Genomic DNA, 27253 nt, shown 5'->3' with positions numbered 1-27253 from the left:
TCTCTTTCCTTTCTTTTCTTCCTTTCTTTCTCTCACTCTGCCACCCAGGCTGGAGTGCAGTAGTGTGATCTCAGCTCACAGCAACCTCCACCTCCTGGGTTCAAGCAATTCTCGTGCCTCGGCCTCCTGAGTAGCTGGGACTACAGGCACGTGCCACCACACCCAGCTAATTTTTTGTGTTTTTCGTAGAGGCTGGGTTTCACTATGTTGGCCAAGCTTGTCTTCAACTCCTGACCTGAGGTGATTCGCCTGCCTCAGCCTCCCAAAGTGCTGAAATTAACAGGCATGAGCCACTGTGTCTAGCCCCAAGAGTCCTTTCTTGAAATGGGTTTTTTTTTTTGAGCTACTAAGGGATAATTTTCCTTAGTACTGTATTTTTTCTCCTTATATGTATCAACTTGTGAACCTGAGCATATTTTGCTATGACAGTCTAAAATATTTCTATCTTCATTCTAATTTGCAGCCCATTTCTCCAAAAATTATGTTGTTTAAGGTGTATTTTTATACTCTTGGCCAATTAAAAATTATATTGTTATGTCTTCCATGGTTAGCTCTCTCATATACTGAACTAGGTATTTTTTCTCTGAAGATAGTTCTGTGAATATTGGCTCATTCATTAAACAGATGTTTATTTAATACTGTTATCAGACCAGCATTCATAACAAATTATATTGTTATAATTATTTTCCTAAGTAAATTTATAATTATATAAATTATATAAATATAGCAACATAAATATAAATATAACAAATTATGTTATATTTACATAAGTAATGTATATAATTTATATAATTATAAAATATATATACATATAAAGATAATTTATATAATATAAATTAAAGATAATTTATATAATTTATATAATTTATGTAAATATAAAGATAATTTATATAATATAAATTAAAGATAATTTATATAATTTATGTAAATATAAAGATAATTTATGTAAATATAACGATAATTTATATAATATAAATTAAAGATAATTTATATAATTTATATAATTATAAATTATATAAATATAAATATAACGTATATAATTATAAATTATATAAATATAAATATAATGTATATAATTATAAATTATATAACTATAAATATAATGTATATAATTATCAATTATATAACTATAAACATAATGTATATAATTATAAATTATATAACTATAAACATAATGTATATAATTACGAATTATATAAACATAATGTATATAATTACGAATTATATAAATATAATTATAAATATAACATATAATTATAAAGTATATAAATATAAATATATTTATATAAAGTACACAAATATAGATACATTTATATAAAGTACACAAATATAGATACATTTATATAAAGTACACAAATATAGATACATTTATATAAAGTACACAAATATAGATACATTTATATAAAGTACACAAATATAGATACATTTATATAAAGTACACAAATATAGATACATTTATATAAAGTACACAAATATAGATACATTTATATAAAGTACACAAATATAGATACATTTATATAAAGTACACAAATATAGATACATTTATATAAAGTACACAAATATAGATACATTTATATAAAGTACACAAATATAGATACATTTATATAAAGTACACAAATATAGATACATTTATATAAAGTACACAAATATAGATACATTTATATAAAGTACACAAATATAGATACATTTATATAAAGTACACAAATATAGATACATTTATATAAAGTACACAAATATAGATACATTTATATAAAGTACACAAATATAGATACATTTATATAAAGTACACAAATATAGATACATTTATATAAAGTACACAAATATAGATACATTTATATAAAGTACACAAATATAGATACATTTATATAAAGTACACAAATATAGATACATTTATATAAAGTACACAAATATAGATACATTTATATAAAGTATACAAATATAGATACATTTATATAAAGTATACAAATATAGATACATTTATATAAAGTATACAAATATAGATACATTTATATAAAGTATACAAATATAGATACATTTATATAAAGTATACAAATATAGATACATTTATATAAAGTATACAAATATAGATACATTTATATAAAGTATACAAATATAGATACATTTATATAAAGTATACAAATATAGATACATTTATATAAAGTATACAAATATAGATATATTTATATAAAGTATACAAATATAGATATATTTATATAAAGTATACAAATATAGATATATTTATATAAAGTATACAAATATAGATATATTTATATAAAGTATACAAATATAGATATATTTATATAAAGTATACAAATATAGATATATTTATATAAAGTATACAAATATAGATATATTTATATAAAGTATACAAATATAGATATATTTATATAAGTATACAAATATAGATATATTTATATAAGTATACAAATATAGATATATTTATATAAGTATACAAATATAGATATATTTATATAAGTATACAAATATAGATATATTTATATAAGTATACAAATATAGATATATTTATATAAGTATACAAATATAGATATATTTATATAAGTATACAAATATAGATATATTTATATAAGTATACAAATATAGATATATTTATATAAGTATACAAATATAGATATATTTATATAAGTATACAAATATAGATATATTTATATAAGTATACAAATATAGATATATTTATATAAGTATACAAATATAGATATATTTATATAAGTATACAAATATAGATATATTTATATAAGTATACAAATATAGATATATTTATATAAATATATAAATATAATAAATATAATTTATATAAAGTTTATAAATATAATAAGTATAATTTATATAAAGTTTATAAATATAATAAGTATAATTATTAATTATAAATATAATTTATATAATTATTAATTATAAATATAATTTATATAATTATACTTATGTAAATAATTAAAATTTTAGAAATAATTTTGTCAGAAAAATGGATTTTGTAGTCAAAGTTGAAAGATAAATGATAGAATATGTGAAAAAATAATTTGTAGCACATACAAAGGTCAGGGTTAATCTCAAGTAGAAGAAAATCTCCTACAAACGAATAAGAAAAAACCCTCAACATTAAAATGAGCAAAAAAATGAACAGGAGTTCATAGAACACATGAAATTATATAGCTAATAAACAAACAAAAAGACACACAATATCGCTAACAAATTAATACATATTAAAGTAGTACTTGTCTAGAATAGCAGTTCAAAACTTAAAAGTTGGAAACATCTATACAAGCAAAAGCATTTTGAGGAGTAAATTATTACAATTATTATGGAGGTTAATTTTACAATATCCATTTAATTTTAAAATGTGTATACTTGCGATTCCATTTCTAGGACTTTATCTTCTTGAAGTACTAGCATAATGATATGTTAGCATAACAAACCATTATTACATTTAAATAATTTTACATTGTATTCAACAAATAAATGCCATTTATATTCATATATTTGGCAACAGGTATCCGGCCATAGTGGATTCAAGTTTTCATTTGGAAAACTTACTTAATAAAAATTGAGTAGAGGCTAAATGATGAACTCATATTGGGTGGATTGAAAAAACAATTGAACAGTCAAAGCCATAACAACAGCAACAGATGTTCTACAGAAGCACTGCCCTTCCCTCGAAACAAGGTCTAATGGAAAAAATCCAGTTGGTCTTGTGTGAGTCCTGTGTGAGTTCTAAGTTCTAACTCTTATTCTGATGCTTTAGCTGTGTGACTTTAGGATGGTTTTTTCACCTTTTTCTTTTTTTTTTTTTTTTTTTTTTTTTTGAAATGGAGTCTAGCACCGTCACCCAGGCTGGAGTTCAGTGGCACCATCTCGGCTCACTGCAACCTCCACCTCCCAGGTTCAAGCGATTGTCCTGCCTCAGCCTCCCTAGTAGCTAGGATTACAAGCATGCACCACCACGCCCTGCTAATTTTTTGTATTTTTTAGCAGAGATGGGTTTCACCATGTTGGCCAGGCTGGTCTTGAACTCCTGACCTCAAATGATTCACCCGCCTCGGCCTGCCAAAGTGCTGGGATTACAGGTGTGAGCCACCGTGCCCAACCTAGGCCTTAGTTCCCATATCCATAAAATGCATGCAAAAAAAACGCATATCTTTAAGAACAAGCTCATATCTCAGTTGGCTATTGGTTGTAATAAATAAAAAACAGCAAAATTCACTGCACATAAGATGTGATCAACAAATATTAGCGTCGTATATATTTGTAGTCATACAATCTGTAGACCAAGGATCCGTGTAAAAAGGAAGGGGAAGTTGAGAGCAAATAACTCTTTACTACTCTAGGAGTTATTTATTTTCCTATATTTGCTTATTAGCTCATTGTGAGAGATAAAGCATTTGGTTCTATAGGTGTAATATATAATGGACAGGTTTGCTGTCAAGTAACTATTTCAATATATAACTTTTAACATATCTTATCATTCAGACTGGACTGGAATTCCTCAGAAATACCAATAGAGAAAACAAATGGCCTTGTAGCAAGGACAGTTGAAAACAGCAATATTGGTAAGAATAATAATATTGATATTTTAATATCTGTCAGGTGCTGTTCCATTTACCTTATGTGGATTACCCCATTTAATTCTTCAACATTTTAATATAGGTTTCAATACTATAGGTCTTCATAGCCAATAAGAAATTTGTCATTGCAAGGCACCGAAGTGACTCAAAATTTTAGATGTGTCTAACATAATCTAGGCCCCAGTTCAAAGCAAGCAGCTCGAAAATGGACTTATATTAGTTTCTATAAATATAGGATATAAATCAGTGTGATCCAGGAGAAGTTCTTGATCAAGAGGAATAAAAACTACTAGCTGGCTGGGCGAGGTGGCTCATGCCTGTAATCTCAGCACTTTGGGAGGCTGAGGTGGGCGGATCATGAGGTCAGAAGCTCAAGACCAGCCTGGCCAATATGGTGACACCCCGTGTCTACTAAAAATACAAAAATTAGCTGAGCATGGTGGCACATGCCTGTAGTTCCAGCTACTCAGGAGGCTGAGGCAGAAGTATTGCTTTAACCTGGGAGGCAGAGTTTGCTGTGAGCCGAGATTGCGCCACTGCACTCCAGCCTAGGCAACAGAGCAAGACTCCGTCTCAAAAAAAGAAAAACAAAAAACAAAAATTACAACCTCAAGCAAAAGCAATAATTTGAACAATTTACCATGTAATGGATAACGCCTGACTTAGATCAGAGCCTGCCCACTTGGGAATCTCTACAGAGGAAATATCTGACTCACATAGGCTAATTTATATCACAGCCCAAAGTTCATCATCTGTTTATTTAATATGTATTGTGACCAACTTCTGTGCTCTAGGTGCTGTTCTGGACATTGAGAACACAGCAGTGAACAAAACAGACAAAAAAAATCTGTCCACATAGATCTTATATTCTTGCATGGATATACAGACACTAAAATTAATGAAATACACATATTAGCTGAAAAAAAAGATATGAAGAAAAATAAAGGGTAGGTATCTTAGTTGATTTGTGCTGTTATAACAAAATACCACAGATTGGGTCATTTATAAACACTAAAAATTTATTTCTCATGGTTCTGGAAGCTGGCAAGTCCAAGATCAAGGTGCTAGCAAATTTGGTGTCTGGTGAAGACCTATTTCTAATAAATGGCACCATTTAGGTGTCCGCACATGACAAAAGAGTGTTATTAAAGGGCTCATTCCCTCGAGCCTTTTAATAACAGCTTCACCCTCATGACTTAACCATCTCCCAAAGACTCCATCTCTTACTACTGTCAACATTCACCGTTAAATTCCAACACATGTTTTTTAGGGGTATACATTCAGACCATAACGGTAGGGATTTAGGAGCTCTGATTGAGGGAAGGGACGGGGAACAAAAATGTTAACCTGTATCCACGACATCAATAGGTCTGGGAAGGTCATCTAAATCTCCAGATGAGTAAATGTACCAAATCAATCTACCAGGTGAAAAGCAAACCACATTAGAACAGAGATAATGAAGAAACAAATAGATATATTACCATTTTTATACCAGGTTTTCATGTAAGATTCTTGATTAGTACTATAAACACATTAATATTGTATGAGTGTTGTCTGCTTTCTAAAGTGTTTAAAACATTTACAAGAATATGATAAGTTAGACTTATAATTTTAATTAAATATTTAGAAATCTTAGATTTAACCAGTAATTATTTACATGTTTGGGAAAATGTAATTTGTTAAATTCATCACTTTTAATTTATTTGTTGTATAAATAGTATATGAAGAGTTAGAGGAATGTTAAGCTTTTATATTTTTTTAAATACTCATTGATTAATACATTCATAATGCTAATAAATTGGATACTGAGAAAGTGCAAAAGGAACTGAGTGATCCTCTCCATGAACAAAAGCCCCGCGAACATGTTACACATGATAAAACAGAGGCCCACTGAAGTTAAGTAACTTACCCTCGTGAATTTCAAAGCTACCAAGGGTTTGAACACGACCACTAAACTACCACTAATTATATTAAATGATTCGAGTGTGTAGCACAAAACCTGGAACAATGGAAGCACTTAATATTTCTCTCCTTCTGAATCAAACTATAGTTGACCCTTGAACCACATGAGTTTGAACTGTGTGGGACAATTTATCCACAGATTTTTTAAAATAAATATTTTGGAAAAATTTTTAAAGATTTGCAACAATTTGAAAAAACTCAAAGATGAACCACAGAGCCTAGAAAAGGTTAGGTATGTCATGAATGCATAAGACAAATGTACATACCAGTCTATTTACATGTTAATCGACTGTTTATGTTATCAGTAAGACTTCTGGTCAACAGGCTATTGGTGGTTAATTTTAGGGAGAGTCAAAGTTATATGCGGGCTTTCAACTGTGAGGGGATCAGTTTCCCTAAACCCACATTGTTCAGGGGTCAATTGTACAACTGTAGTCAGAGTAATCAAAAATTCCACCAAACAGACACAGGCACACACACACACACACACACACACACTCTCACACTTGCAGGTTATTCAAACAGTTGTGAGGTAGACCTAACAAAGAAACTTTCTCTGCTCCCTTTGCTCCTGCAAACTTCAAATCCTTCTGAATACAAACATCTGTGATTTAGTGCGATCATTTCACCCATTAAAATGATCTGAGTAGGCAAACGAACCAACTGCTTGATGATTGTGGTCAGCAGTCTCCAAAGTGGCCCTCCAATGACCTACGCATTCCTCTACTCATGACTGTAGATAATCCCCTCCCATTGAACTTGGACTGGCCCCATGACTCACTCACAACGGACAGAATGAAGCAGAAGTGATCCTCCAGGAATTCCAAAGCCAGGCTCACAAAAGCCTTGCAGCCCCTACCTTGGTCTCTTACAGCATTTCCTGGGGAGGGAAACAAGCTGCCATATGAGAAAACGGACTACTACTTCCACTTCTTCACAACATGAGACACCCCAGTGCTGTGCACAAGACCAAGCTAGCCACACATTGAGACCATTGGAGAGAGAAAGGTCCAACAGCCCGCAGGTGTTCCAGCCTCAAAGCTGGACATACAAGGAGTAGAAGCTTCAGATGTCTCCGCATCAGCAACTATCTGACTGCAACCACATGAGGGACCCCCAACAAGCAAGAACCGCCCAGCTGAGTTCATCAACCCCCAGGACACAGGAGAGGAATGAATCATTGTAATCAACGTAATGCATCATTGTTTTAAACCACCATGTTTTGGAGTGGTTTTTACACTTTAATAGATAAGCAATGAACACTCTGCAAACACTCCATGTGATGTTTTTCTCTCATTTTAATGAAAACTGTGTTTTCCTAGATATTAACTCTCTATGCCTAAATGATCAGTCAGCCATGATCTTATTCTACTCTATCTATACTCAGAATAGCAATAACATATACTTTATCTAGTATTTCAAAATTATCACCTATTATGATACCCAGACAAAGAATATTTTCTTTCTCCTTTTTCAGGAAACAGTTGAAACCTAACTTAATAATGAACATTTTTCTAAGCAACGTTCCACCCTAAAGCTCATGGGAGTTATAAAATAACCCAAAACTAAGAGGGTAGAATGGCTCACCCTTTAAATTCTTTATATCTTGAAGTCTTTGATTTAAATCATTATTTTTAAAAAACTCAAATCACACTGTGCTCTTAATAAAGCATTATTATTTCAAGGAAAAGGATAAAACTTTCCAAATGCAAATGTTTAGCCGGGGTAGAGTTGTAAAAGATTCCAAGACATTAGTCAGGAGATGGATTGCTTTGCTATTATAAGTCTGGGTTACAATATCACTGGAACCAAATTCCTGTCAGATTAGTCTTTACTCAAAATGAATGTTTGTAATTATGAAATGAAATAAGTTTTAATTTGAATTGCCTAAAAAGGGGAAACCAAATATTGTGTAATTACAGGAGAAGAAATTTGAGATGGAAAACAAGATAGTGTTATTTACAAGTAAAAAGGCTTTTATGGGATTAGGGGGCTTTAATGTGCATATTTGTAGGATTTGGGGTGGCAGAATTTGGAACTCAAATATTTTTCATCAACGTTTATTTACAGTGCGCATGCAAGAAATGGAATCCCAGACACATCTGATATTGGTCTTATTTAAACCTTTTATATCCCTACTAAATCTGAAAAGACTCAATGTTAGCCACACATAATGGAGGTAATCATGGAGTGTGATAAAATAAGTATTTGAAAACCACATGCAACTTTCAGGCTCAAATCCAGAACTATAAAATCCACCTAGAGACATAATGAGCCTGCCTCTCCTTCTTGAAGGGGTAAAAGTAGTATGGGGGAAACATGTCCTTATTCTTTCCCCACAGCTTGAGGCACCTGAGCAGAGCCCCCAAATGGCTTGTAAGTACCCCCAAATGGCTTGTAAGTACTTTATTGCAAAGGCCGCCCACAAGCGCCATTTTGCTCCTTGGAGGGCAGCCATTTCTTATCCTTGGCAAAGTGTGAATTAGATGACTTTATGTCTCTATCTTGTTTTTCTCCTGTCCTGTCCTGAAGCACCACTTCTCACATTGAGGAGTCCAGGACTGTAGGACATAGGCTTGCCCCAGCTCTCTTTCCCACAGCTGGACTGCACTGTTCAGCTTTGATGTCCCTGAACCTTTTACCCCAACCTTTTCTAGGATAAAACCTTCCTGTTAAAGATCTCCTTTCTCTGGCAGGGACAAACTAATTTACAGTAAATCATCCTTCCCAGAGGTCTCCTTGAAAGTATGGCAAAGACAGTTCATGGTTCACAAAATATTTATGTTCCTCTTCATATATTGCACATTGTTACTAGAAAGTGCCAACCGGACATGACATTTCCCAGATCCCCTTGCAGTCTGGTGTGGTCATGTGACTGAGTTCTGGCCAATAAAATATAGACAAGAGTGATAAGTGCTGCTATTAAGAAACCTTCCATGCAGCTCATGTTCCTTTCCCCATTCAGCTGACTGGGAGATAATCCCCAGGTGATCTGGCAAACCTCTCTTAACCTGAATTCTCTGAATTATTTAATGGAAGATAGCCATCCCATGTATTAATACATATTTTCCCTCCCAATGTGGTTAAAGAGCAAGAAATGCACATTTGGGTCTTTGTTTTTTAACTGGAGTTATACTACCCTAAATACTAGTTAATCCAGAGGAATCATTTCCTAACCAGAGAAACTGAATTAGGGGCAGATTTTCAAAGGTCAAAGAAACTTCCCATTTCCCTGCAAAATACCTAGTTCAAAAGTTACCTAAGAATAGAAGCATTTTAATAGCCCTCTAGGAAAGGTTTGTCATCAGTCAGAGACAGAAACACTTGTACATGGATGCCCACATGAGTGAGCCAGAGGCTCTGCGCTCTGGGTTTCTTCCCACCCAAAGACATGCTTTCACCTAGTTCCTTGCTGTTCACACTACCAGTCATTTCTGAGCCTCAGATAATTTCAACAAGATTTCCCAGCATTTCCATTTAGAAATTCACTTATCAATAAAAATCTCTTGTCATAATCTTATCATTTGTTCATTCTTTTATTCATTCATTCAAACAGTTATTAAGGACCCCAAATATTAAGCATTGAGCTAGGCATTGACTGAACACAGACAGCTTACTGTCCCAGTAGGTGGAGGAATCATCATGACAACAGATAAGAGTTGTAAAATAATAAAATAGATAACAGCACAATGATCATCATGGAAAATTTATCGAGCACATGTTATGCACCAGACTGTGCTCAGAACTTGATATTCCTTATTTTATTTAATCATCACAGCATTTCGATCTCTATTTTATAGATAAAGAAATCAATGCTTGGCGTGGTGGCGCATGCCTGTAATCCTAGCCCTTTAGGGGGCCGAGGCTGGTGGATCACGAGGTCAAGAGATCGAGACCATCCTGGCCAACATGGTGAAACCCCGTCTCTACTAAAAATACAAAAATTAGCTGGGCATGGTGGCATATGCCTGTAGTCCCAGCTACTCGGGAGGCTGAGATGGAAGAATCGCTTGAACCAGGAGGTGGAGGTTACAGTGAGCCGAGATCATTCCACTGCACTCCAGCCTGGCAACACAGTGAGACTCTGTCTCAGAAACAAAAAGAAAGAAAGAAATCAAGACTCGGCAACATTAAGCAACATGCAGAAACTGCACAGATAACTATCAAGAATGGAATTTAATCCGAGTTCTATCTGATTCCAAAGTCATTTACTAACTGTATGCCTTTGGGCAAATTGGTTAAGCACCATAAATCACCATTTCTAATCTGAAATGCCATCTAGGTCCCAAGGAAAGTAATTTCTACTAAGAGTTAGATTGCATGGCTGGGATGTTTACACTCTCACTGCCCACAGTATTCTTTATGTACACTATGTGTAAAAATCTAGCCTCTTGAATAATTTGCTTCTGAAATGGCAGTGGGAGGTTGGGGGAGCTTAAATAAATATTTACAGTGTTTATATCATGGGAGAATTTTCCAAATGGTGTGCCTTGAAATGCCACTTGCTATTACACAAACTGAAACCCTCCAGTCAAGGCATCTCTAGACTTCATCTTTACATCATGAACTAGTGATGACAAGGTGATCACCAATTATCACATGACCCAGAGGGCTCCTGTTTCCTGAGCCCACATGGGCATGACTATGGCTCTGGAAGGACCAGAAGAGAACATCTCCTGAGAAAGTCCCTGAGCTGTGCGATTCACCCTATCAGGAGCCCAGTGGGTGGCTTTGTTGCCACGTGTGTACTTGATGGGGTCCCTGTGCCCCACGTGCTTATTCAGGCTCAGCTGCGGGCTGAGAGCCAAGCATCCACTGGAGAAGTGGGAAATACACATTTGGAAGAGACACAGAAACTGTGCTGAAAAAAAGAGCCAGAGAGAAAAGCTGCTGGGCGATCAGGGAAAAAAGACAATCTGTCCCTGTGGTCTAAGGACAAAGGCACGTTTGGGACTTTGTCTCCCAGGCTGCAGCCAGGAGTGGAGGAGTCATTCAGCTCACAGAGATGAACTAAAGTGGTCCTCCTTAAAGGAGCAGTTATGGGAGTATAACCAAAACAACAACAAAAGTATTTTTTTTAATAAACCTATGACACCACTGCTATCTAAGAAGAGTGTAGTATAGTTAAAAAAAAAATCTTCTATTCTTTTCCTTTTTAAATCTTTCTTTTCAGCTGAGCTGGGTTGTAAGGTTGTTAAGAGTGGGACTTCTGGAGTCAGGCACCTAGGTTCAAATCGTTACTACTTCCTAGCTATGAGATGTTGGGCAAGTTTTTAAACCTCTGCAAACCTCAATTTCCTTGACTGCAAAAGAGAGTAATAATTATACCTCCCTCCCAGGGTTAGCAACAATTAAGCACCTGGAATTTAGTCAATGCTCAAGCAACTTCAGATATTTGTATGGCAAAATTGGGATAGAAACTGAAGACATGAATTGCTCTTAAGTAGTAGCTCTCAAAAGTTTTAGTCTCAGGATCAATTTATACTCTTAAAATTATTGAGGATCCCATAGAGTATTTGTTTATGTAGATTATATCTGTCAATATTTACCATATTTGAATTTAAAACTGTAAAAACTTTTATGTATAAATATAAACAAGCTCATGTAAAGAAAGATAAGTCCATTATGTTTATATGACATCTTTTTATGAAAAATAACTATACTTTCCAAAACTAATCATTTATTAAGAAGAGTGGCGTTGTTGTACATTTTTTTCAAACCTCTTTATTGTCTACCTTAATAGTATCTGCTGGATGCTTATATCTGCTTCTGCATGCGATCAGTTGTGATGTATCAATTTCTTTAACATATATGAAGAAAATCCAGCCTCATCCAGATGTTTTGTGTGAAAAGCGAAAAGTACTTTACTAGCCTTTTCAATTAATTGTGGATGCAACACTGCAGACTGCATGCACAGTCTGTGATGCAACATCAAAACTCTACAAGTGGTAGTTTCTTAATATCTAGTTACAATGAATAATCCAAAACTATACCAACAAATTTACATTTGGATCTTTCGCTTATGCATGACTTTGTAACATCATGCATTGATCACTTGGGAAGTGTGTCAACATTCATTGGTTCAACGCTCATTAATTGATTAAGAAAATAACAGCTCTGTGCACCTCAAGTTATATTAAGTTAATCTAATCAAGATTAGCCCTTAAAAATACATCTTCACCACCTAACAAGTCAAAGATTTATGAGAATGTTCTTATATGTTCTGACCTGACATCTTCCTGAAGAGGACTGGTGACACATACCCAATATTTTGCTACTCAAAGTAGCAAGCAGCTTCTTAGGAATGAGAAAGTCTGGCCCTACCCCACACCTTCTGAAAAAGAATCTACATTTTGACAAGACCTTCAGAGGATTTGCTTGCATGTCAAAGTTTGAAAAGCAAGGCCCTATTTATATACTGGGGAGAGGTTGGAGAACCATCTTCTTGATGCATAATGCTACCTAAAGAATTTCTTGTGTAAATCTGAAGATTACTTTGCATATTTGGAGTCAGTTTGGGTCTATAGGTAGAAATTACACACACACACACACACACACACACGCACACTGAAAGAAAGGCATTATCCCTGCTCTGCAGAATTTTTCAGTCTAGTGAAGGACTGATGTGTTTCAAAAAGCAACCACCATTCATTGTGATGGTGCAATACTGATTGTGGTTTCAGGTGTGAGAAAAGGGTAGAAGGCCGGGCCCGGCGGCTCATGCCTGTATTCCCAGCACTTTGGGAGGCCAAGGCAGGTGGATTACCAGAGGACAGTTTTTCAAGACCAGCCTGGCCAACATGGTGAAACCCCGTCTGTACTAAAAATACAAAAATTAGCCAGGCTTGGTGGTGGATGCCTGTAATCCCAGCTACTCAGAAGGTTGGGACAGGAGAATTGCTTGGACCCAGGAGGCGGAGGTTGCAGTGAGCCGAGATCACCCCATTGCACTTCAGCCTGGGGAACAAAAGTGAAACTCTGGTCTCAAAAACAAAAGGGGTCGGGGGATATAAGAAATCTCCTGGGAACTCAGAAACTTTGGCAAAAAAAGAATAGTCAAGGCCCTTTCTTTTTTCAGTTTTAAGACAGAAAACTCTCAAAGAGGCTTAAACCAAAAAAAAGGAATATATTGTTTCATGTAACTAAATATTCCAGAAGCAGCTGGCTTCAGGCATAGCTGTATCCACGTGCTGAAATCATGTCCTCAGAGATCTCGTTTTTTCCTTTTCTTTTGCTTTCTTCTGCTTTGGCTTCATTCTTAAACAAGTTCCCGTTAGGACATTATCACAGAAGCTTCAGGCTTACGTCCACTTTTTGGGATTCCCAAGAGAGCATCTCTTTCCAATTACTTCTAAAATCTTCCATTGGCCTGGCTTTCAGCATATGATTATCCCTGAAACAATTACTGTGGCCAATAGATCTAAGTTTAAACCTCCACTCTATTATTACTAGCTCACTTAACTAATTGGAACTGCAGTGTTCTCCTTTATAAAACAGCACGCAGTAATGTCCCATTTGCAGTAGTAAACATTGTGAATGCTCACAAGTTGGTAACTATGATTATCATCATCATTATAGGCCTGTATTTCTAAATAAATTGATTTAATTTTCAATATGAGGAACCTCTATATTTGTTACCTACGCAATCTTCCTCAGTTATAAGTTTGTGCAGCCCAGCACAGAACTCTATAAACACCTGTATCTATTCAACGTAAGTCCTACAAAGGAAAAGTTGTGATCACACCAGCCGGCCCCATGTTAGACACAGGAGCCACTGGAAGAACATGAGGTGAGTCACTTTAGATTTTAAACAGATCTTAGATAGCAACTTTTAAAAAAGAAGAAAAATTTAAAACCCTCAGAGTCACAAAGATTTAAATGTCATTTGTCTGTGACTCCCATTGGCACTTCTGATTCTGATTTGAATCTTTATTCCATGGGAGAAGGTTTACAAATAATTTTTTCTCCTTCCAAGTCAGAAACTCAATGTCTATCATTTCCTCCAATTTCAGCGTCTTGTTTTCATTTTCCAACTGGACACTAGCAACTGCACCACCTTGATGCCATTTCCACATGGAGCTTGTCCATTTCCACTGGACAAGCACCCCTAAAAAGGCTCTTCCCAGGCTCTGTGGATTGAAACCTGGGGAGAAGGGGAGCTATAAAATGATGTGCCCTCGGTCAGCTGGAGTTGCAGTAACATGGACCCAGTCCTTGTAAATATAAATAGATTCAGAACATGTTTCTGTAGAAATAAAGTAGGACAAGAGACCATCATCAACCCAAGTAGGACAGAGTTCCAGCCAGGGCCTCCCTACACAAAGATGATCTGAGGGCGAAAAGTTTCACTGTACTTCTACTGTCAGCATTAACCATTTACATGAACTTAAACCTCCTCCCTCGATAACAGTCAGACACTGCCAGTGGATGGTAATGTGTTTGAATTTCACCTGAGTATTTGAGCAATTGATGGAGTCTCAACTGATATTTTCAGGGACAGATCAAGGGAAAACGACCTATCTATTTATGCTAACAAAAGGTTATCTACAGAATCCATATAAACACTTTGTAAGAAAACAGATCATCTAAATGACAAATACAGCCAGCCTGCTGGAGACAGATCTTTGTTCTCAGAAAATATGTGTTAAATCAAGTTTAACCTAAAGCTGCCTCCTTAGGTATTTTAAGTTTGGCCTAAAGGTTTCTCTGTACATCATGAACTATAACCTAAATGGAAGTGTAAACAGACCGTAACCTACTCTTGTGCCACTCACCGAGTTTTGGTCAATCATAGGAGGCCAACTGTTGAAACTCTGTTCAAATAAGGCAAACACTGAGCTGAAACCAATCCAGCTGTTTCTGTACCTCACTTCCATTTTCTGTACATCACTTTCCTTTTTTGTCCATAAATCTTCTTCCACCACGTGGATGGCATGGAATCTTTCTGAGCCTATTCTGGCTCAGGAGACTGCTGGATTCACGAATTGTTCTTTGCTCAATTAAACTCTGTTAAATTTAATTTGGCTAAGGATTTTAACACATGTAAAAGGTGATGTAGGAGGAGAGGGACAGAAAGAGGGAGAGCAAGAGACTGCTCCCATAAGCAGCATTACCTATGGTTTAGATCACTAGAACTCCTTCTCTTCCCAGGGTTCCACCTTTCCACTTTCAAGGAAAGTGCCTCCTGTAGGATTAGCCTAACTTTCCCATTTAATAGAAGAAAAAAAAACAAAGGAGAAACACCAAATGCATAACAATGGCGACCTTCAAATGGCTAAGCTTAGAAGTCCAGCTTTCTCTCTGTACTTGTAGCAATCTCTCAATAACTGATTAAAGGATTAACCACCCAATTTGTTCAAAAGAACACAAGATTTATATACTTTGAAGGTCTGGGAAGACATACACCTGAATTAGCATAACAATAACCTACACCAGAGGAATCAGACAGAAAAGTAATTCACATTTATAGTTTGAATTTTAAAACTAACTATAAAGTAGAAAATAGGGTACTTTGCCACTAGCTCCAATAGCATTAAAGAATACGTGTTGGTATTATTAGTATTTCTCAAGCAAACATGTCTAAATAGAAATGAAAATTGTGCATCAATCGAATGCAGGTTAACAACTGACATATCTACACATATTTTATCTGGGGATCTTAAAGGGACTCTGTCTGATTATAACTGGCATGCAAAAGAGGTGAATTCCAGCTGCCACAGAGCAGAGGACATTAAACGCTACCCTATATTTCAAAAAAGGTGGGTCAGACTAGAAGAGTGTCATTCTGAGCAGTGAGCTCACCCCAGGGAGGTTGGTGCTAGAGAAACAATATAATTCTAGGCTTTTGTTTTCTAATCTGGCCCCACCCTCTACTGTATAGAACTGTTTACTCAAAAGAACAAGAATCATATTCCCTGTGTCAGTACAAGTGAAACACACCCTTTCTGGGAGGCTTAGATGACTTGGTTCAGGTATGAGAATTGGTTTGTTGCCCTCAAAGGAAGTCACCTCAAACAAGCCAGCACAGGCAGATGTGCCCTGGGAACTGGCAGCTGACTCCAGGCTGATCTGTCTGCTGATGTCTGATAGTCCTCACTGGGAGATGAAAGGGCAGGGGAGAACCCAATACCCTACTTCTGACCTGCCACCAAAATAAAAATCTGCCTTGGTGGGGATCGACCTCTAGCTGCTGGTTCTAATCCATAAGTAGGGTTTCATAATGGAAGGGAGGAAAAAAAGAGGGGAATTAGATTTTTAGTATCACAAAGTAAGACTGTACACTAAAAACCATACCTAGGAGCAAGCAAAAGGAAAAGAATCAATGTGAGTCCAGTGTTCAGGTTTGTTAACTGATCTGGTTTGACTGTGTTCCCATCCAAAATCTCATCTTGAATTGTAATAATCCCCACACGTCAAGGGCAGGATCGGGTGGATATAATTAAATCATGGGGACAATTTCCCCCACACTGTTCTTCTGATAGTGAGTTCTCATGAAATCTGATAGTTTTATAAGGGGCTTCCCCCTTAGCTTGGGTCTCATTCTTCTTCTCCCTGCTGCCATGTGAAGAAGGGTGTGTTCATTCACTTCCCCTTCTACCATGATTGTAAGTTTCCCAAGGCCTCCCCAGCCATGCTGAACTGTGAGTCAATTAAACCTCTTTCCTTTATAAACTACCCAGCCTTGGGTATGTCTTTATTAGCAGTGTCAGAATGGACTAATACATTGACTTTCCTTGGGGCTAGGAGATATCTTGCCCATCTTCTGAAATTTTCCTTCATCTTTTCAGCCAGGATGGTTATTTAACCAGTCCTTAACTTCATTTTAAATTTCAGCTCCTTAAGATGTCTCCTTCATAGGATTTCATCATCTTCCTCTGACCTTCTGAACCTTCCTGAATGCCCTTACCTCCTTCAGAATCCAAGTTCATATTCTCCACCTACCCACCCCAAACTGGCTGCTCCTGCCTGGGCTTCCTCCTTCTCTCCCTGAATCTATCTCTGTGGCTCTGCTTATAGCCTTTCTTCCTCTAAAGGCTGCTTGAGTGGAAGATGGAAGAAGCCTTTCCAGAAATCTCTATCACACTGCTAAAGTAACTCTAACCAACTCTCCTGAGCAGCTGCTCATCTGTCTGACTCTGGGTAGGGCTCTGTTGTTTTACTGTGTCTTCCTTAGTGATTATTGTATGCCTCATGATGGGGTACCCCACACACACCCCTCCAAGGAAAATCCCATCTCTTCGCTATCATCTAATCGTCTTCAGTCTTCAGCACTGAGCTCTGCCTGTTAGTTCACTGGAAACCCATAAATGCCCTGGCTGTGTGTCTGGGCCTAAATGGGTAGATCAAGGACACACAGAAACAAGCTAATCCAATTAGTATCAAGCCCAACAAACAATCAAGCTCATCATCTAATTTCAGCCACTTATCCAATGTGAGGAGAGAACCTAAGTTAACGAGATTTTGTTGTTGTTCTTGGTTTGGTTCTGATGAAGATACATAAACCATGTTGTTATACCACAATGCTTCTTGATTTTTTTTAACTCAGCTTGAATATTCTTTCTGTGCTATTGGACATAGGTCTGTAGTCACTGGGACTCCAATTTCTGAAACCAGAATTCAGTGGCACAGTCTGATGAAGGAATTTTTCCTATGTGTAAACTGACATAAAAGGAATCATTAGAAAAGTATCTCAATGATATAAAATTAAGTACTCTATTTTTTCATTATCAAATTATCATCTTTTTAGATAAGAATAAATTATATTGAGAATTTGGAAAAACCAAGAACATCTGATCACTAGTAGAGCAAAGAAATTTTTTAGTTCCTATAATTTTTCTACGGTCATCTAGAAAATAAGCCTGGTCAAATGATAAATAAGAGTCTGAGATTAGTGAGAGATGCATTTGTAGATCTGTTTATTCTATGTCTCTGACCTGAACTCTTTGCTGCAGAAGAAAAATATGAAAGTGTGTGCATCTTTTGGAATAAATCCCTGGCACCCCATCAAAACAAACCCAAAACGAGGTTTGGGACCAGTCAGACAGTGGAGCAGAGCATGCCGAGGGGACAACCAGAATCAAGTTCAGAGCTTCAGTGAATGGGAAGTAAGCAAGAGGGAGGGGCTGAAGGGACAAAGACAGCAAAGGTAATTCAGACAGAGGCTGTGCCCAGCTAACAACTCTCATTCTCACAAATGCCAGAGCACCACTGGGGGCTTTACAATGTAAGAATAGCCAAAAGCGATCTTTTCTGTGTGTATGTGTGCTGATCAAAGTGATTTCCCAGCAGGACTGCCTTAAAAAGCACCACAAAAGTAAAAATTTTCTCAGAACCACCTCCTTTTTGTGCTCCTGAGCAAGCTCAATCTCAAGAGTTAACTTCATGGAAGTACTCGTAATGTCTGTTTATTAACATTTATCTCAGACACAAGCAGATTTTGGCCACTGGTTTTTATACGGCAGTGGAGGAGGAGTTCTAAGGAAACACTCATGATTTATAAGATGAAACCATTTTCTGATCATTTGCCACTAAAGGGAGGAAAGAGATTAATTGGCATGAAGCAATTTCCAAGGTCGGCTCAGTGACTTTTCACTGATGGGCAAACCATATTCCTAGCATCATAGAATGTTAAAGCTAGGCAGGACCTTGGAGATCATCCCACCAACTTCCACATTTTCCAGATGAGTTACCAAAATCAGAGATAATCAGCAATTTTCACAAGGTGACACGGTGCTATTGGCAAAGCCAGAATTGAAATAAAGGTCCCGGACTCCACATATATATTCAGCTATATCCTGTTGCCTTCTTATTAGCTGAGAAGCCATCTTGGCTCATCATCTCTCGGGAAAATACAACGGCCCCTGACTTACAGCACAAAGGCTGTTTAAAGGCTACCTCAGCCACTTCCCTGATATTCTCATTAGATTAATGGTTTGGCTACTTCTATTTACAAAGGCCTGAGTTTATTTTCATATCTGAAGTTACTCATTTCTGCGAAGAACGCAGGCAGATTTATTGTTATTCTAAACACTGACATTATAAGCGAACCCACCTGTGGACCCCTCCGGGAGCCTTCACAAATTTCTGGAGAGCCGGCCACTTCCACCAAGCGTCTCCTGGACTAGGAAACTACCTGGAGAATGCATGCATGCTAACTTAGGCATTGAAAATCCATTTTTTACAAACACTGATCAACTCGAATAAAACACTTCATTAAAATCATCTGACTGCTGTGATCCTTTATACAACGTTTCCTAAATAATTTTTCAACATTTAGGTCATTCAGTCTATTACAAAAAAAAAAAAGAAAACACTTTATTATTTCAGTAAAAGGACAGAACTCTGAAGACCCAGAACCTTCAGGCATTTGGGTTCTTGGATTTCCTGAAGGTCCCAGCTTTGCTATGCTCACTGGTGCTGCCCTGCCCCTCACACACATTTCCTGACCCAGGACCAGGAACAGCTGCCACTTAACCTTGCATTAAACGTTGGTGGCAAATGCTGAAATTCCAGGCCTCTCCCTTTCATGTTGTCATTTGAGTAAAGAGACAGCTGCTCACCATTACACTCAAGATACCCTTCATCTACGTGGAGAGTGTGGTAGTGTCATTCCCACATGGCTTCCTGCGGTTCCCCCAGCATGCCTAGCACTTGGCCTGTGTAGCTGAAAGACAGCTAAAATTCCACTCAGTGAACCATGTTCATGCAGGTTAATCACCCTTTCTTTTCACACTTTTCCAGAGCTTTCCTGGTTCCCCTTTTCCAGTTCCTTGTCCCTATAGCCCCATCTTCCCCTCTGTTTTTATTTTTCGAATAAAGTGTGATGAAGGGGAAGTTTTAAAGGAGAACAGAGGAGACCAAAGCACAGAGACCATGGCTGTTCAAGCCTGCCACCATGCTCATCTCAGAGGGTTTGTGTAGCCCGGATCTTTCAATCTTCTGTCAGCATTGGGGGGGTGTGTGTGTGTATCTGTTTTGGACATACTTTGACTTCCCCAAAGACCTGACACACAGACCACATTGAGTGAAGATTTTATTAAATTAAATAAAATCCAGTGGCATTTTCATTAACATATTTTGGGCTCAAGTCATCAGATACATTATTTACAGTTGATATTAATACTTCTCTCGACATTTTTTTGACTATCCTAAGAAACTGTTTTTTGGTTCTTCACAGGCTGCAAATTCAAATTACAGGATGGAGGAATAAGTGAGAAGAAAATCAAATAAAATGGAAAAGAGCTAGAGAAAAATAAAATGAAAAGGAATAAGATATATCATAGAAAAAGATATATAGAAAAGTGCTAAAATTCCTGTTCTTAATAGAGGATTCAACAAATTCTTTCAGACTCATTTTTTATCCCTAAAAATGAACATGTCATTTGAGTGTTGCTGTGGAGAACCAGTGGCACAACCTACACAAATGTGCTTTAAGGGCCATAAAACACTAGCAAGTGTAAGGAATAATTGTTAAAGTGGCAGAATGGTTAAGAATGTAGTCAACTTGCCTGGGTTCATCTAATCTTACCTTTGCTTCTTGTTAGCTATGTGACCTTGGACAAATATGTTAACTTATCTTAATCTAAGCATCCTTATCTATAAAATGAGCATAATAAGAGTAGCTACTTCTTATAGGGTGTTTTAAGGACCAAATGAGATTATCCATAAACCTAGCACAGTGTTTAGAACCTATAATGTATTCAAAACTACTGGCTATTTTTATTATTGCTATCAGTTTAGTAGCCCAGTAATAATATTAATAACAAACACATAGTGCTTACCAAGTGCCTGGTTCTAAGTGTTTTATACATACAAATTATTTAATATCAGGTAAGTATTTTAATAGTCTCTTGGGAATGGAATCATGGCACAGAGCGTTCCCAACCCTAGAACTGTCAGCCTTGCCCAGTCTTCAAAAAACATACGCATTTACCTATCACAAAACTTCTCTGCCCCTTCTCCATCAAAATCATGTTCTTACCTTTCCAGGATAGGGAGAGGGTAAGGGTTGGGGAAGAGGGTATAGCAATGGAAGCTCTCTATACCTTCCAGATGATAAACAAAACAAATTCTGCAGCATTTTCCAAAATTAATAACTAATTCTCAGATTCTACAGACACCAACTGAGTATCCAATAATTCAGTCCAATTCTGACACTATCTACCTGGGTGGAGATGTGTAACGCAAGGTATGATGGGTGGTGGCGGGGAACTTCCAGACTCTCTCCAGATGCAACATCCTCCCAGCACCTCAATGTGTTCACCAACCCAGAAGCCAAAATGATGTCCAAACCTACCATCAGGCACCAATTCGAGAGACCTGAGCAGCATTGCCAAAGCATGTTCCCACAGAATAGGGTCCCATAAGAAACTCCCTGAAAAAGGGATGCTGTGGAATTGAGAAATCCTGCACACAGTGGCCTTATGAATATCTACATTAACATATTAAAGGCCCCAAGAAGTAAAGACATTTGTATAACTTTGCTTACCTGAAGATTCCCAGGTTCAGTTGACCATGGAATTCTTTGTTCTGCATTAACACCTCTTAAAATAACACAGTTTGGGAAATGTTAAACTGAGGACTTCTCTGCCCCTCCAGGTAACTTGCACCTTTTTCTAAAAGTCTTTACATACTTTGCTAAACATAAAAGAGTCAATCTGGTGTTATTTCAAGACCACAACGTTAGAAATGGAACAGTCAGAGTAGATGGTAGAAAAAGAGCACACAGCCTGGCAGCAAATCACACTCTGAATTGGTCATAACAGTTGTTCACTAAATTTGTCCAACCATAGAGTAGTGTTATACTTCTCTGCCTTCTTTCTTTTTTTTTTTTTTTTTGAGACAGTCTCGCTCTGTCCTCCAGGCTGTAGTACAGTGACGCAATCAATGCTTACTGCAAGCTCTGCCTCCCGGGTTCACGCCATTCTCCTTGCTCAGCCTCCCGAGTAGCTGGGACTACAGGCACTCACCACCATGCCTGGCTAATTTTTTTGGATTTTCAGTAGAGATGGGGTTTCACTGTGTTAGCCAGGATGGTCTCGATCTCCTAACCTCGTGATCTGCCCACTTCGGCCTCCCAAAGTGCTGGGATTACAGGCGTGAGCCATTGCACCCGGCCTTCTCTGCCTTCTTAATGTTAGGTTTCATCACATGTCATGTGACTCTTCCAGAAAGAAGTTTAAAAGCTAGTATATAAGCTACCACATCCTTTTCCTATTGGCAAAGGGATTGCAGAAGGCTGTGTGGAGATGTAGTCTCCATCAGCCTGGTCCCTTATGGACTATGATGCAGAGTCCCTTTTATAAACCATGCTAGACATGTAGTCAGAGAGAGAAGTAGATCTTTATAAGCCACTGAGATTTAGGTATTGTGTGTTATCACAGATTAACCTAGTCCAATACCTGCCATCAATTTCACTACTTACTCTACTGCATTTTTACCTGGCCCTTCCTCAATGCCTATCTCCCTCCATCCCCACATTTAGCTGGAGAAACCATCACTATTCATAGACTGAATTCACCCTACAAAATCTGCTCTTTACAAGATTTTAGATAAGAGAATCTTTCAATACTCAGAAATTCCCTATTCTCCGTTCAATGCTTCTCCCACTGTGTGGGGAGGATCGGCCTCAATAGTTTAGAAAGATTCATGCCTAATTTTATTGAAAAGGGAAATCAGTGCATTCCCTTTGTAGATGGTGTAACTGAATAATTCATTGAAAGCTTCATTATCTATAATTGTGATAACACACACTTTAAAATAAAGTATTGCACATATCAAATATCCCTGATACATTTTTGAGCAAATATGTGCACATATGTAATCAGCTGTGGTAATCAACCGCACATCAACAAAGAATCAGAGTGTTTCAGGGGTGTAAAGATGCTGTTACAGTGAACAATCATTTGGCAGTGTGGCTTATTTTAATAGACACATCACTTTAAAATAAGTCTTCACCATCTGCTGCAGCCTCTAATTACAAATGCAACAAGAACATAATTCACAATTGCATCATTAAAAAGTAAGACATAAGGGATTTAATGCATGCCTGTGTCCTTTTTTAATGCAGAAGACGTCTGTTCATCTTGTGTTTCAGGCACAAATTGGTGGTAAAACTTTCTTTCTCTCCATGCTGAAATTTCTTGGAGAGGAGAGTGCTGCAGGAGACAACAGGAAATCCATATAAGGGTACTTAGTTGTCATAAATATTCATAAGCTATAATCCTGTCGATATTAGATTTACTTGTCAACACTTTTTCACACGCAAAAAAACCTATCTTTAAACAATTTACATAAGAAGACTTTTTAAGTCTATTCAGCAAGAAGTGCAGATACAACAACTTCATCTGACCAATGCAAATCGCTTAGAAATTCATGTCTGTCTGTAATAAACTAACCTTTTAACAGCCCACATTCCTAATGTTCAAAACTGGCTTGAAGATTCAGGCTTCTGTTAGGCCCATAATTTATATAAAAATATACAGAACTAAAGCATCTTGTTTTAGGTCAATTCTCTGTGTTTTTCTTCTATATCAAACACTAATTATTCAGAGTACTATGGAAAAGAGATGCCCTGTCATAAACCATCAATTTAGAAATCTGGGCTTATAACACTGTCCCTCCTCGGTACTTTGCCTAAAATAAGGGTATCCTTCACTAGATAGATGAGAGTTATGGATGTAGCCTTGAGATCTAAATCACAAGATTGTTAAATAAAAAGTATAAAATACTCAGATATGCCTTTAAAAATAAAATAAGAATTTTAATTACATACACTTTAATAATAAATAATAAACACACTTTATTTTAAAAAACAAAAATAAACACTCAACTTTATTACTAATCACCATAGGAAATTCAATAGGAGCACATGGAAAAAAACAAGTATATGCATGTGTGTGTGCATATTTATGTGTGTATCTATGTGTATTCACATGGTTCTTTTAGTAATTTCTAATCCTTAGCAAAAGGCATTGATAACTTAATCCAGCCCTTGTAGATTTCCTTATCTATTGGCATCATCCCCATGAAAGTTGATATTTTTAAAAACTGGATATGTGACTATTTTCTAAGCTAAGAAAAGAGAAAAATATGCATTGCCTTCCTGGTGTCATAACATACACGTGCAAGACTTCATGATTTCGTCCAGGTATTTTGTTTCGTGTTATGTTGGCAGATGGCATATATTCCATTCTCCTGCACTCCTGGAGTATTTGAAATACAAGACAAATATTCTTACCACAAAGTTATATTAACAAAATATGCTACATGATCTGTACCTAACATTAGGCTGAAGAAATGGCCAACAGTACCTTTGAATTCCTGGCACTTGGGTCTGCAAAATGCATTAATCTCATCCACAACCACTGATGGTTTATTACTACTTTTCTGAGAAGTTAGCTTAGGGTGCACTCACTGCTATATTTGGTCTCTTAGCATTTCCCAGGATTTCATTGAACGTAATTACTGGGAAACAGCCTAGAATTTTCTTTCAGTTCCTCTTTAGTTCAGTCTCCTTCTGCTTACTAGATATCTTTGCTTCCTTCTTCCTGAATACTATGGTCTCTTCTTCACAATTACTGCCTCCCCCATGATACCCACATGCTAGAGGAGCAGAGAAAGCAGACTAACTCTCCCAATCATCAGAGGGAGAGCTTTCTCCGCCTGTTACTGATGGTTGCCATCTTGGTTCTATTCATGGTAACCTTTTCCTGTTCTGATCAGAGTCACTTCCTGTCCTCTGGGATGATCCAGGGGACCTATCTTTTCATTCAGTCTCCCATCCCACCTGTTTGGTGCAACCCTTTATTACAGACTTGTAGACCTAGAAATCACAATCAGTTATATGGTTGCCTGCATTTTTCATATGTACGTATATGAAGCTATCATCAAAGATTCTTCATTTATACAATCTGTATATTATTTCTCCAGAAGATTGAAATTACATTTTTGCTATCACAAAGGATCATTTTTTACCTCCTCAACCTTTAGATGTTTCCTCCTTTGGAGTGAATATTTCTGTTATTCCAAATTTAAACCCATGATCCTTAGGAGTCATCACAGTGACCATTTTATTCACAGAATTGCACACATACAAAACTAATTCCTAAAAAATATTAGACTTATGAAACCTAAGTCGAAGGAACACAACAATCTTTAAACCACTTAAACAACACTAAAGTTTTAATACTAAAATATAAAGCAACTTCTCAACAAAGCTTTGTCATTCCCTTTTCCAAACAGCACAATTTCACTTTCTTACCAAAGAGCAAAACAGAATTTTAAAATGTCATAGAGTCATAGAAATATGAGCCTAAAAGAGTCCTTGAGAGGGTGAAAACTCCTCATTCATCTTTGTATCTTCAGTCAGAAAGGAATGCACTTAAACCACCTCAGAATGATAGCTTCCTACTACATTTTCTTTCAGAAACTTCAGAGAGGGCTCCCCCGACCACATACACACTTTTTCAATCCCTCACTCCCCAAATTGTCTTAATGTATTTTAGGGCCTCCCAGCCCCCTGTGGATGAGAAGTTCTTCCTTAGCTCCCTTCTGTGTTCCCAGACCTTTCTTTTTGTCAGTGGAAAAGGAGAACACGATCCATTCTTCAGCACAATAGCCGTTCCCATACTTTCAGATTTATTCATTGAGTTTCCTCCAGCCTCACCTTCTCTTGATTAAATAAGGTAAATGCTTTTATCTTGTCGTCATTTTCATTTCTTTGATATTATTTGGTCAGCATCAAACCTTTTCCTTAGAAATTTTATAAAAGTATTTTGAAAATCAGGTTTTTTTTTAGCCAGATTGAATTTTAAGTGACAGCTTCTGCCATTTTGAGTTTTCTTTACTTTGAGAAAGTTCAATTTTCCTAAATCAAATTTTGCACGTCTAAATTTTGTAAGATTTAATTTTGCCATCTTTTAGCTAATAACAAATTCTACCATGAGTTGTTTTAGTCATTGTCAGTTTTATTTTGTTGCCATCAGTTCTACCAGTAACAGCTATTATGAATTTGATAAAAAGAAAGATAGCTTGTATTTATTTCTTAGCTAACCCATGAGAAAGTCGTCAGCAGTTTTTGTAAGGTAGAAATAGAGTCAAAAAGCAGAATGTAAAAAAAAGGGGGGAGAGGGGGAGACAAGAGGAAAGACCCACAGATGGAGAAACAATGATAGAGTCTAAAGGGAAACCAAGAGAGAAGCTACAGCAGTCCTTGCTGTATAAATAGCTCCACTCCCAAATACACAGTGTTGTCAAAGTTTTCTCTAGCCAAAATGGTTTCAGGTTTGCAACAGGTTTTCAGTTACTGTCCAGCTTTATAAAATTATATTTTAAATCATAAGGACTGAACCTGAATATCATACTATCCAAATGGTTTGGTCAGTGCACTATGAAAAGACAAGGTTTGTCCATGGTTTGTGTTCATTCCATGTGTTTGTTCATTCACCAAAGAAATACCACATGCTTACAACATACCAGGGACCAGGCTAAGTACTGAAGATACAGGAGTATGGGAGACAGCCTAAGCACCTGCCTGCTCGCATGGGCAAGACACACCACATATTGTGACAAATAAATGAATTAAATACATGCAAATTGTGATCAGCGCTTTGAAGGAATACATAGAGTGATGAGACAGTCAGTGGGAAAGAAAGCCTCTGGGAGGAAGTGAAATTGGAGTTAAAGCCTAAACAATAAAACACAGAGCTAGGAAATGA

At 36.5% G+C, this 27253-nt stretch overlaps 1 long non-coding RNA gene across 1 annotated transcript in view; it reads right to left on the bottom strand.

Annotated features, from left to right (window-relative positions):
- Nucleotides 1–22358: 22358 nt before the first annotated feature.
- The window catches only part of LOC129532166 (uncharacterized), a 266092-nt gene continuing 261197 nt past the window's right edge, over nt 22359–27253 (bottom strand). The window contains exon 4 of the long non-coding RNA XR_008677807.2: nt 22359–23692. This is a non-coding gene — a long non-coding RNA (uncharacterized lncRNA). The remainder of the gene's footprint in view (nt 23693–27253) is intronic.

This window comes from Gorilla gorilla, chromosome 11, assembly GCF_029281585.2.
Source record: "Gorilla gorilla gorilla isolate KB3781 chromosome 11, NHGRI_mGorGor1-v2.1_pri, whole genome shotgun sequence".
Lineage (NCBI taxonomy): Eukaryota > Metazoa > Chordata > Mammalia > Primates > Hominidae > Gorilla > Gorilla gorilla.
The sequence above is the reverse complement of the archived record's forward strand: the minus strand, read 5'-3'. Positions and strand labels throughout refer to the sequence as shown.